The sequence below is a fragment of the Sabethes cyaneus genome, chromosome 2, assembly GCF_943734655.1.
Source record: "Sabethes cyaneus chromosome 2, idSabCyanKW18_F2, whole genome shotgun sequence".
Taxonomy (NCBI): domain Eukaryota; kingdom Metazoa; phylum Arthropoda; class Insecta; order Diptera; family Culicidae; genus Sabethes; species Sabethes cyaneus.
The window spans coordinates 15,519,690-15,532,042 of NC_071354.1; the positions used below are offsets into that span (position 1 = coordinate 15,519,690).

The following is a 12,353-nucleotide window of genomic DNA, read 5'->3' on the forward strand; positions in this document are numbered from 1 at the left end:
ATGCACAAGAAAGAATGCCGCCTAAAACGGGTTTTGCATTACTTGTGGTGGCCAGATTTCGAATACTATCACTATGTTTGGCCCGGTTTACACTAGAACCAAAATAACAGCTCACTGCTGAAGTAATCTTCTTGTCTTTTTGCTGGAAATAGGTTTAAGAATATAAAAGCTTGATAATTGATCTTCTATGAGTTTCGACGACTTCGGTTCTACGAGAAAAATATGATAAGTATAAGTATAGAAAACGTCGCAAAGAAAAGCCAAGATTTTCATCGCCGGAAACACTATGAATGGATAATGTTATAAGGCGGAATGGTCCCAGAAGAGAATATTGCCTTTCATTCAATCAAATGAAGGTCCTGCGAAGTTTTAGCTCGACATAGTCAGCTGCCCTTATACCCACCCAGATAACACAAAATCGCAATAAAAAGTTCACATTAAATCGTTTTCATGTCAATTTCACATTGGAATTGTATAATGATTAGAGTATGTCAAATCGAAGTGAACAATAAGTTGTTTTGCAGTCGTGCGTGCCTTCATATACAATTCATGACTGTGAATTATAAAGCAGTATAGACGATTGCAATATTTGATTACGTGTTATAAATTTAGTTTAGTTGCGTATTTAGTTGCGTGTTATAAAAACTACGCAAAATAGAATTACAAATAATTGTCAAAGCTTTCGCACGTATATCGCCTCCACTTTGGTACATATATGTTCTTATATGGCGTGAAATATAACTTTTTCGTTCAGATATGATTTCGTATATCTCAGTTGCAATCGAGATATACAAACCAAATGGTTTACTGGGCAGGATGTCATAGAATATTATGTGCAGAATAATGTCGATTTTATTGAAAATAGTATCAATCCACAAAATTGTGTAGATTTTCGGCTCATAAGAATATAATGCGTAAATTATAAAACGGTGGCAAACAATAAAGCGCCATTTGGATTTGAAGATTGATGGCAAATAGAGTTGCTAGTACTATTGTGCAAGAAATGATTAGCGAAAAGGACAAAATGATTTGATTTGCCAAAGCTTTTTTGCCTTAATGGTAAGGATGTTACTGCAAAATTTGCATCGTTTTGCTTTGAAAGACGTTACATGGAAATATTGTTGAGGTAGTTCAACTATCTTTGCATGACATACAACCATGAACTAGAAAGGCACTAAATTCAGCTTTCTTCATCGACCAAACTCTGTTGCATGCGACACCCGCGGTATAATTCGGGACACTGTTAAAAAGAAAAAGCATTCTTTATTATCTAATTTCACCGCATAAATTCTGCATTACATAAATTGAATTTAAACATGTTGTGATTGCTTTAGAATTGGATATGTTGGGGAGATTAACTAAAAGGTGATGAGTATCTGAGTGCTGATTGAACAGAAAAGTTGAAGTTCGAATGAAAAATCGTTGACCTTCAACCTGTGCTGTGCTAGCTGTGAGTTTTCCTCTTCTCGTCGTTAAAATCTCAAACGTCTTATGGCAGGCGCTACCCGCTGTACCCCACCTATATTGGTGCGTCAACGCGAAATGCCAGTCAAAGTGAGACGCAGATAAATATGAAACATCAACAAACATTGGGAACCCGGAACGGCCGCCGTGCTGTATGTCTACGCCGGACCGGAATAGTGTACAACCAGTGTACGCGAACTTGTACGTTGGCGTGCAAGGATGGCAAATGTCCAAGATGAGGCATTTTTATCCCGCTAAAAATAACCCCAAAATGTTAGTTTTTCCTCTAGGTCGGCTCTTCTATTTTTCCAACATTCCCAACCACCACCCAACATTGTCACTTCATCTGCTTCGCTTTCTTTCTATCGTTAAATATAACGAAGTTACTTTTCGAACTGTCACTGGGATTGGAAAGTACTAATCTGATTCTTTTGAATCTTTTATCTTCTGGGAATTCCAAGTTTCATAATAAAATTTAATACACTTCAAATAGTACTTGAATCCATTTCCTGGCAATATTAGTTGGTAATATGGTACTTAAACTGAATTCTTCTGTTCAAATAAAAATACGTATGCCTAATTGAATTAATCTAATTTCCAAAACATGGAGACCATTTCCGCACATTGCGTAGCGTATATGCACTCGCTAAACGCTTCACAATTCGTCTTCCGGAGGTGAGGTGTTATCTGTTCACTGATTCGATAAATTGCACACGATTGCATGATACCACAGGTTTTACCTGAGTTTTCCTCACATTAGCCATAGATTGATTGATTTACGGGCACGGCATGGCTGGCTCGCACCGTAAATCTCACTTGCTTTTTGTCGCTTTCATCGATTTTACACATAAACCTCCCACCCGGCCGACACGTCTACTGCTTTCATCCGCTGTAGGGCTTTGGGGTTACGGTTGGAAAAATCGATATTCGTTGGCACTCTTTCACTGTCAGCCGAAACCGAAAAAAAACTACCCACTCACCCACTGCCGCTGTCACAAGGATCCGTTTCGCTCAGCGAACTTTTCCCGTCGCCGTCGGTCGGTGTTTCCGAAATTGTACGATTTTCCCACGTCACTCTTCGGTAGCGGTTGGCTACTGCGGCACGGAAGTTTCGGAAAATGAGAACAACCAACGCGAGCGAAGCTTAACCGTCGAATGAAAGCCGGCAAAGTTTTCGGAACCGAAAAGCCTGATGGTCATGAAAATCGGCGAAATGTAGTTCATTCCGAGGATCTACCGAACGGTTCGGCTTTTGCCGGGTTCATTTTCCCTTTGTTGGCTGCTGGTGTTAGTGTGCACTAGGAAAGTTCCTTCCACCCCTGTTGTGTCCCGTGCAGTGTCGTGTCGAAACGATCTAGACTGTTTTTTCTCCAAGTTTTCCGGGACACGTTTACCACCTGGTTTCACCTGCTGCGGCTGCAGTTAATTGTTTGCACTGAGCTGTCGTTCTGATGCCGGTTTCATGGCGTAAGGTAAAAGTTGTTGATCGTTCAAGTTGTACGGAAGAAGATATTGTGTCTGGAATTTTGATGGGTTTTTGGTACAAGTGCTCTGCTGATGACAATACACGGTATGAATTATTGAGCACTTCTTAGATGCTGCAAATGTATCATGACGCTTCTGCATGAATAATATTTGAGAAAGCTTTTTGTCTGTGTAGTCGCAGCGTGTGATGTTTTACATTTATAATTATTTATGCATTTGGATGCTCTTTCTGAAATCTATAATATGCAGGCTACTCTAATATTAATATGTTTGGTAATGAAAAAATGTGGTTCGGCACGCTCATTTTGGTTTAAATTTTGGGTTGGGCCGCTAAACTAGTATCAGACTTGGTCAAACTATCACGATCATGGATGATTTGAATGCACAACGTGAAGTTTGCAGCAACCGCAGTAGAACTCTGAACGGGAGTTTTCATACTACCTCGAGAAACGTCAACCAGCTACTAGAATCCCATTAGCGAACATCTCACTCCCTCGTAATAGAGTGGTCGCCCCATTCAACAATATCAAGTGAGATTCTCTCGCCAAGCTTCTTTAAAAATGTGTTTAAAAAATGAAAATACTAGATATTCTTTTCGGGGTCAATTTTTATTGAAGCAGTGTTTATTGAGAACCTTTACGACATATTTGATGGAAGCACCCCCCTCCTCTTTGTGCTTCATGACGAGCTTGAGACGTTTCTCAAAGAATCACACGAGGCAGGCACCTGGTCCATGGGCATTTCGTCCCAGGTCTTGGAAATGAGCTTCTTAAATTGGTCCATAGTGCTCACTTTATGTTCGCTTTGCTTGACCAGCATGTACGACCATACATAAAAGTCCAGGGGATTAAGATCCGGGGAGCTGATAGGCCACAAAGTCTTATCGAGAAAATTAGTCAAATTCTCCCAACACCACGCTTGGACGATATTCGTCGTGTAGGTAGCCACAACCTTCTCCAGAACCTCGGTCTTATAGTATACGGCGTTGATTTTCACGTTTTTCTCGATAAACACCAGTGGAAGCTTCCCACGCTTGGATACGCATACGGCCCCCAAGCCATCACCTTCGCGGCGTTCTGAAACCGCGGGATGTTTATGTGAGACGGGGGGATGCTGGCCAACGTCGACGGTCACAGCCGATCATTTTGGACGTTGTGTGGCTATTGCCAGATGAAGAGTTTCTCATCAGAAAACAAGAACTCCTGACCAGCGTGCCGCGAAAGTATCAGTTTTGCTCTGTCCAGCCTCTTATTCGTTGTAGCCTCCGTTACCTCGTGAACCTTGCATTTTTTGTACGGCTTGCATCCCTGGTCCTTCGCCATGATGGTGTGGGCAGTTCTGATTGACACAACCAGGTCAACAGCGGTCTTCCGGATCGAGCGGTTCATTTTTCGACGAACCCGCTCCCTCACCACCTTGATAGCAGCTGGCGTCCTCGTCGAACGCGGCCGCCCGGATCTAGCACGGTCCTTGGCCGAGCCCGTCTCCCGGTACCGACGGATGGTGTTATAGATTAAATTCCGTTTCACCCCGTGAGATTTCAACCGCCGAAATATGTCGCCGGGTCGTTCATCTCTAGCAAACAACTTTACTACGACGTTGCGGTACTCCTTCATCGCTCGCGGTAAACAAATAACAAATGACATCAAGTCGACACCTTGCGCGTCGGTTAGCCTATATATAAGGCTAAAGCTGACACCAATACACAGAATGCACATGATGCGCACTTACACAACGATGAAAAGATGTACTCGAACTTATTGAACACCCTGTAAAACTGCTTTCTGACCAAGTGGCCCACTCAGAGTGGTTTCATAACCTTTATAAGAATCAGGTTATAAGCTCAACTAGTCGTATCACGCTCTGCTGAAAGCAGCAATAAAACCGATTAAGCTTTCGATGCTTGACAGCCACTGCACAGTGGTCCTAACAGCGAAATACGTGATCGTGTGATATTGTGCCAAAACGTGAAGTTTTTCGCATGTAGTGTCTTTAAGAACATTTCTTGGTATAACAAGTCCCTTCTTGTGAGAGAAATCTTTCGGTGATTAATTCCCTTAAAAGTGAGATACGAAATTTATTTTCTCGTATATTCGAGATACAGTCTGGTACTTTCGGCAAAGTTGTAGTAAATATCAATACAAACAACTTTGTCAAAGACACCATATTTGTATCTCTTCATGGACATTATTTATGAAGCGTTATTCGTGGACAAACCATTTAAAACAGTTTTTAAACCCTGGTTTATTCTGATTAATTTTCAAGTGTTCATAGTGTTCTAGAAAGTTGTTTATCTTGCTAAAATCAACACTTCTGTGGAACATTATTATATGTTATTTTCTAAAGTTTCCGAGATTTTGAGCTTTTATGGTGAAAAATAGTACTTTTTTGAGTTTGGACCACTGTGCGCTGCTATCTTCTATATATATAAAAGTGAGCGTGAGTATGTTTGTATGTTTGTTTGTATGTTCCACCATAACTCCAGAATGCCTTGACCGATCTCCACCAAACTTGGCAAACATGTTCCTTGATATAAGAGAATCAGCACTGGGGGATTGACAAAAGAGGAGGGGTTCATAACAGGGGGGGAGCCCTTAACTCCGAAACGCCTTGACCGTTTTTCATCAAACTTGGCACACATGTTCCTTGACATAAGAGAATCAGCACTGGGGGGTCAACAGAAAGGGGAGGGAGATTTCCTGATAGGTGGGGGAATGTCCCTAATAGGGGGGGGAGGCAATAACTCCGAAGTGGCTTGACCGTTCTTAATCAAACTTGGCACACATGTTCCTTGACATAAGAGAATCAGCACTGAAGGGGCTGACAACAGGGGGACCGAAATGTTCAGACGGTTCTCCCATAAGGACAGGACAAAAGGAGGAGCTGATGACCGGAGGTTGCTGACGAGAAGGGGGGAGTAACGCCCACATGACGGTAACAATTTATCCGTACAACAGAAAAAATCAAAATTCGAAACACTAAACTGCAGTGCTCGCAGCTGTAGATTTGTCAAGTGTAATTATGCACCGAATCAAAGTGACCTGTATAAAAAGTGTTCGATCATTAGTGCTAATTGTTGTTGGCCGACTCTGTTTGTGTCCCAGGGGCAATCATTCAAACAGCGTGGAGTTCATCTGAGAACACCATGTTTTTTCCTTGGTAAACTTTATGTGGCTTGCTGCAGAGTGGGCTCAGCCAATAATTTGTGTATACTTGCTCCTGGTGGTGACACTAAAAACATTGTTTACAAACAAGTTTTGTCTTGAAGTGAGATGAAAGGAATGACAGGTTTGTTGTATCCATGGAAGAAACACTGTTGCACCTTCTAATTTTTTTTTATTAGGATAGCATGTAATACTAAACTAATAAATAAATAAAAAGCTGTGTTTAGAAAAGTACAATAACAAAACTATTCATTTCCTATGGGTGGGGTGGGTGGTTTTATAGGGATTTCCGTAAAGAAAACAGGTAAGCAGGTGGCCGGGAAAACAAAAGAGGGGTAACTGACAAATGGGGAGGGACGTCCGAAAGAGAATCAAGCGTTGTATTTTTGCATTATACGCATTTCGGATACAATAAACGATGTACATGTGGCTGTGAGACAAAGGCTCCCCGAGTAAGATCGGGCACTCAGCTAGTAATTTAATAAAGTGGGTATGAAAGGGGGAAGGCAACGAAGATGCGTCCAACATAGCTCTAGCCAACCCAAGTTCCTATCTAGCACCTCCACGTGGTCACACCCGGTAATGCTCTTTCCTTAAGATTGAGTAGCTAAGCTAGGAGGTGCGATGCTGCGAGGATCCCGGCTGCCTGACATCAAAATCGTAATTTTTTGCAGACGGCTGATCCACCCAGCCCCGTTGATAGGTAAGCTCCAACATATATTCTAATTGTTTGTTTCGTTCTAGCTCTTCAAAAACCTACTATACAATGGAAACATTGACCGTAAAACTTGCTAATAATGTAAATGGATTGTTGTTGTTGTTGTACATGTAGGATTGATGGAAACTCAAATGATGGCATCATTATGATGCAACTATATCTGATGTAGAGGACTGCTGGTGAGCTCGTTCTATTTTTATCCATATTAATTTCATTTCATTATATATCATGTGATAAATTCATTATATGCATTAAATACAGAGGCAACATATGAGTGAAAGACTGGAGTATGGAGTGAGGAGTCAACCGGAATCACTAGGAGGAGACTCCTGAGGGTCTGAAACAATATTTATGTTGCACTCTTCGAACAAACAAACCATCACGTGGGTTAGAACTGGTGCAGCGAAATTGATTGTTACATGGAAGGATCCTAATACTGGAAGGAAATTCTTATAATCCCGGAATGCGCACAAGTGTCTCTGCTTGTGGGTCCGCCCAATCCCTTTTGGTCCTTCTATAACAGCTTTAGTGTGAAATTCATTTGACAATCAAATTTGGATTTACTGTAAGTAACATACACATACACTGGCAGGACCTTGAACTGATGGTGGATTCCCCCCATACATACATACATAAAACAAAACACTAGAATTTGGCAATATGACTTCGCATGATTTTGGTGTTGAACTTTAAATAGCAGCAAAAAAATTGTTTGGTCAGGGTGTTACCGTTTTAATAGCTCTGTAAAACTAACATATTTCTTGCGGTTTGAAAAGCAACCGCAATAAGATCAATTTTGATTGGTGCGCCATTTTGTATTGCTATGGCACACTTATGGTAAGTTTATAAGAGACGTGGTGCAATCAACAAGTTTTAACGTGGTAATATAAGCAACCACAATAAAGTTGCTTTATTGACAGTTTTAGTATGGCTTTATAGCTAGCTATAAGTGTGTTTGGACTCGGATCCTCTTGGTATTATGCAATACCACAATAAAACTAGAGCTAATGATTAATACCGCAATAAAACCTTTATAAAATTCAAGTAAAACGTTTCAAGTGGCTTTAGAATTGTTACTTGGGCGTTCTTAGTGCCTCTGCCTCGCACATTTGTAGTAGTGTAAATAATGTCCTTAGTTTTTTAGGATGGAATTCCGGTTATAATCTCAGATTATAGTTTGGTTCGACCCCATTGGATAAAAGTTAGGTGTCAGTCACAACGACTACTTGATAAGCGTAGCTGCTAATAACCCCCGTCTCTCACCTTTCCGCTCTTTCTCCACCACTCTAAAATTTTATTACTTTCTTCTGCCGTCCCTTCATCAATTGTAAAAGAACTACCGTTTCAAAAAAAAAAAAAATATTTTGAATAATAAATAAACTTTCGTTTCACTTAAGTTAATTGCTGTAATTTACGTCCGTAGACGGCCTTCGCTTTTAAAGTCTCAGAGCCAAATCAAATTTAAATTTATTTTGAATGGAAAATATGACGAATGTGTTCAGAATAGACTTTTTGACGTTTTGGCAACAATTTAAAAAGAAGAATTCAGGTTTTGCAAAAAAAAACAAAATGTTTCGCGAATTTTGGTCAGTTTTACTATTGAAGAAAAAAGCCTTTAGAATGAAATGATTCACCTGTGATTGAATGTGTACTTAATTTACAGGCTTTACTAAATGCAATATGATAAATCTAATTTCAAAAATAACTCGATAGAACGTTGGACATTAAAAACGATTTTTTCAAAGACATTTTTCACCTAGCGCTCGTCCAGATAATTATTTTTCATGAAAATCAAGCCTAGAGCTATACGTTCATGGAAAAATAGTCATTAACTAGGTTGCATCGTTTTTACGATGTTGCCCGACAGAGGGTTGAGGTATGTACAGGAGTTAGACAAAATGATCGGGACAGGCAAAATTTTGACAAAATTTAAAAAGCTCTAACTTAACCAATATAAGACATCTTTAGATGAAACCAATTGCATTCGATGAGGTAATTTTTCCAGTTTTTTAGAAATATTTCACGATTTTCAGTGGCCAGTGCATAGGGGGCATCCATAAAGTACGTCACGCATATAGGGGGGAGGGGGGGGTTGACCTAATCGTGACGATTTGTGACGTAGGGGGGAGGGGGGTATGAAGTTATGTGACATCACATAAAAAAAAATCAAATGGAAAATTTATTCGGGAAATTATAATTTAGCCTTCATTTGAAGATACAACTATTGAAGGCTTCTATAAAATTAACGTACTGATAGATTTTAAAACAAATAGTTAAATTTTTTGAATGAACACTTTTTTGAACATATATGTGTGAACAGGACTCATTTATTCTATGTAGTATGAACTCTCCATTAAGGCTTTACAGAATATGCAGTACACCGCTGAAGAGCTGCTTGAGTACCGTCCTGCCTAAAAGATTTTTGCAACCGCAAATAGCAGTCGCACAAACTCCTGAAGGGTTACGGGATGCTACCAGAGACCCACGGCAATGTTTTCCCTTGATATTCGTGCTGAACTCAATCGATGAACAAAAACTCATACCGAAGTTCCACGGCTGCTTTTAAGGTTTTTCGGTATAATTTATACTGCCCCTCACTCAAAAGCTCTCTGAAGGATAGGGTTTAAGCCACTTGCGGATTAAATTTCGCATCTAAGGTAGTGTTGAATGATTACACGATTGAAGAAATACACAAAATGACAAAGTCCCTCAGAAAAGTTCTTCCAAGGCGTGTTGCTGCAAGACGTCAGCTGGAAGTCCTGATTCTTTCAACTAGATCAGACGAATTTGAGTGGATGAATGTAAAGGGCGTAGATATGCGCTAAAAATTAATCGACGGCACATCAGCGACTTCCGAAGCATATCCGATTGCAGCAATTGAAGATCATCTTCAAAATCCGTGAATCGATGACTTATAAGCTCGAAAATTTTCCTTTTTTTATTTGCTGAAATTCATTTGATAGCTTTAAATAAAAAGGTTGGAATGAATATTTAATTTTTTTGTTGTGAAGGGGGGGGGGGGGGATTGCCGTGACGTGACGTACTTTCTCAGGGGGGGTCACGAATGTGTGACGAAATGTGACAAGGGGGGGAGGGGGGGTTGATTTTGGTCAAAATTTGCGTGACGTACTAAATGGATGTCGCCATACCGAAGATATTCTGGGTTATCCAGCAGAGGTGTGTCCAAAATTGATTTTTTTCATTGCTAGAGTTCTAGCAAGAAAATTCATTCACATTCATATTTTTTCCAAAAACTAGCATCAAGTTGCAGCAGTTTATTGTTAATTTTTAAATCGCACAATTGGTTTTAAGAAATATGTTAGAATAATTCAGCCACTAGCAGTGTATAAGAACAATCCAAAAAATAGAATCGTTCAATAATTCTGATTGTTAGCACAAAATCGTTGTTGACTGGTGTTAGTGACACATTTGACCAGTTGTTATTGTAATTATGCATTCTAATGCAGTATTCATGGCTGTGCGATGTGCTTTCATTAGTTAGTCATATTTCTATTTGAAAGTTGAGTGAGCAACACAAACTAACTGAGGGGGGAAGTACCGGTATACTATTTGATCAGCCTAAGAGAACCCGCTGTCAGTTTTACAAACTAACGAGAGAGTAATGCAATTATAATTTAAATTCACTCAACTGTAAACTGATCGAATTGACAGTAAAATCCGTTCTGAAAGCGTCAACTTTTTATTCTTGTATAATACGTTTGCTTTGAAAGCCGATCAATTTACCATGCTACGTTGACTCTTCTATCTTTTATCATTCCAAGTCGGTCGATAGCCACTGGCAGCCAAAGTTTGTAAACATAGGTACCTTCATTTCTGCTGAGCAAACTGCAGACCTCGCACGCCTTTTCAGTGAAGTTGCGTGCATATTTTGCAATTAAAAAAAACGACGGTTCAACAACTCGCCCATTCAACAAAACACACCGAAGTTCACCGGTCGATAACCATCTAGCGCATGCCGTGCCATATGCCATCGTCTTCCTCTCACGATTTGCAAAATAGTGTCACCAAGCGCTCGCGATGTCCGTGGTTCACTCGCTAAATGCAATTCAAACACTACAGTAGTAGCTGGCGTGTGCATAAGGGTGAATTTCGCCCCACTTTAGAACCCCACCGGATGGGAGGTTTAGGTCGCCCAAAGGGTGGAATTTTCCATCGACAGTCGGTTCCTTTCACTAACACTTGTCGCCGCTATTACTAACACCAGCGTTGCGTAAGGATTTCACTACACCAATACATGTATAGCAGAAGGACACCAGACCAGACTAAATGGGCTTAAAGTGGGGCTGCGATTTTTTTTTGCTCGATACGTTGAAACCCGGAACAATCCTTGTAAGCTGTGTGGTGGATTGGGGGCGGTGCAATTTACCTAGCTAGGGCCAGCATCATCAGTCAGCGGAAAGCAGCAGGAGAGAGGATAGACCATAACTTTATTGTTATGCAATTTGTTTCAGAAATCATTATTCTTTATGTATTCACCGGGTGTTGATAGATAATTATTTCAGCATGTTGCATTTTTCATTAAAAACTTTTGTTATGTAATTGTGACACAAATCGGCGATAAAATTTTTATCCATTATTTTAATTACGCTCATTCATTACGTTTTCCATTAGACCTTGCTCAGTGATGAGTGCTTTCCACGTGTTTCCATTTCTCATTTTAAAACACTAACTTTCTTTTCGTTTTCGAAAGAAAATTTTTCCAAACAATCACCAAATAAAATTTCCGCTGACACCGAGAGGCATTGATTTTTCCTCTTCGCTTAGCACTTGCTCCAGCTTCCACTAGACCGAATTCCACAGTTCAGCATCGACGGTTTACTGCTCACACACTGTGTGCACTATTCGTATGCTTATGTCCGAAGAGAGCGAGAAAAAAAACTGTGCCACCCACTGAATTCGAGGAGACGAGGCGGAAAATCAGTTTTCCAGCGAGTGGTATCAGTTTTGGTTTCTCACGATTTTTCACGACCGCACCGTTTGAACTCACGAAGGGAACTGATCGGCCGAACGGCAGGCCGTCTCTGGTGTACTAGGGAATTTTCGAACCAATCGGTTACCTATGCTGTGTAGACTCAATAGTGCGACTGGTCGGTCGCTAGGGATGTTCTGGGTTTCGCTGATGGAAGATGTCATGCTTGTATAGCTTGAGTCATGAAAATGAAAACGAATGGGAGGATTGTTGAATCAGTTTATGGAATTTATATCAAAATAACGATAAAATTTCGCTCATTATTACAGCAAATATGTTGAAAAATTTAAATCTGAGCATCCGATCCTGATATTATGAAACGATGGAAAAATGAAATCACTACATCGTGTGAAAGACGAAATGTCCCGTCGTAGTAACTTACCACTAAATTTATCGGTGAAATCAAAAATTAAAATTGTTTATTTATCTGTAATCTGTAAGCTATTTATCGTAAATCCAATGTTTAACAAGTCAGTTCAAATCTATTCGTTTGCTTCTTTTCTTTTGTTAAAAATACAAACAATTATTGTGT

The 12,353-nt window shown here is 40.1% G+C and overlaps 1 protein-coding gene across 7 annotated transcripts in view; it reads right to left on the minus strand.

The window, feature by feature from the left end:
- Positions 1–11,897, minus strand: part of LOC128738398 (sodium-dependent neutral amino acid transporter B(0)AT3) — a 60,601-nt gene extending 48,704 nt beyond the window's left edge. For 3 of the 7 annotated variants that reach the window (XM_053833494.1, XM_053833493.1, XM_053833490.1), the window contains exon 1: positions 2,445–3,135. The gene's annotated coding sequence lies outside the window, so the exon portion shown is untranslated. The other 4 variants (XM_053833492.1, XM_053833489.1, XM_053833488.1 and 1 more) reach the window with 4 other exon arrangements.
- Positions 11,898–12,353: the final 456 nt, after the last annotated feature.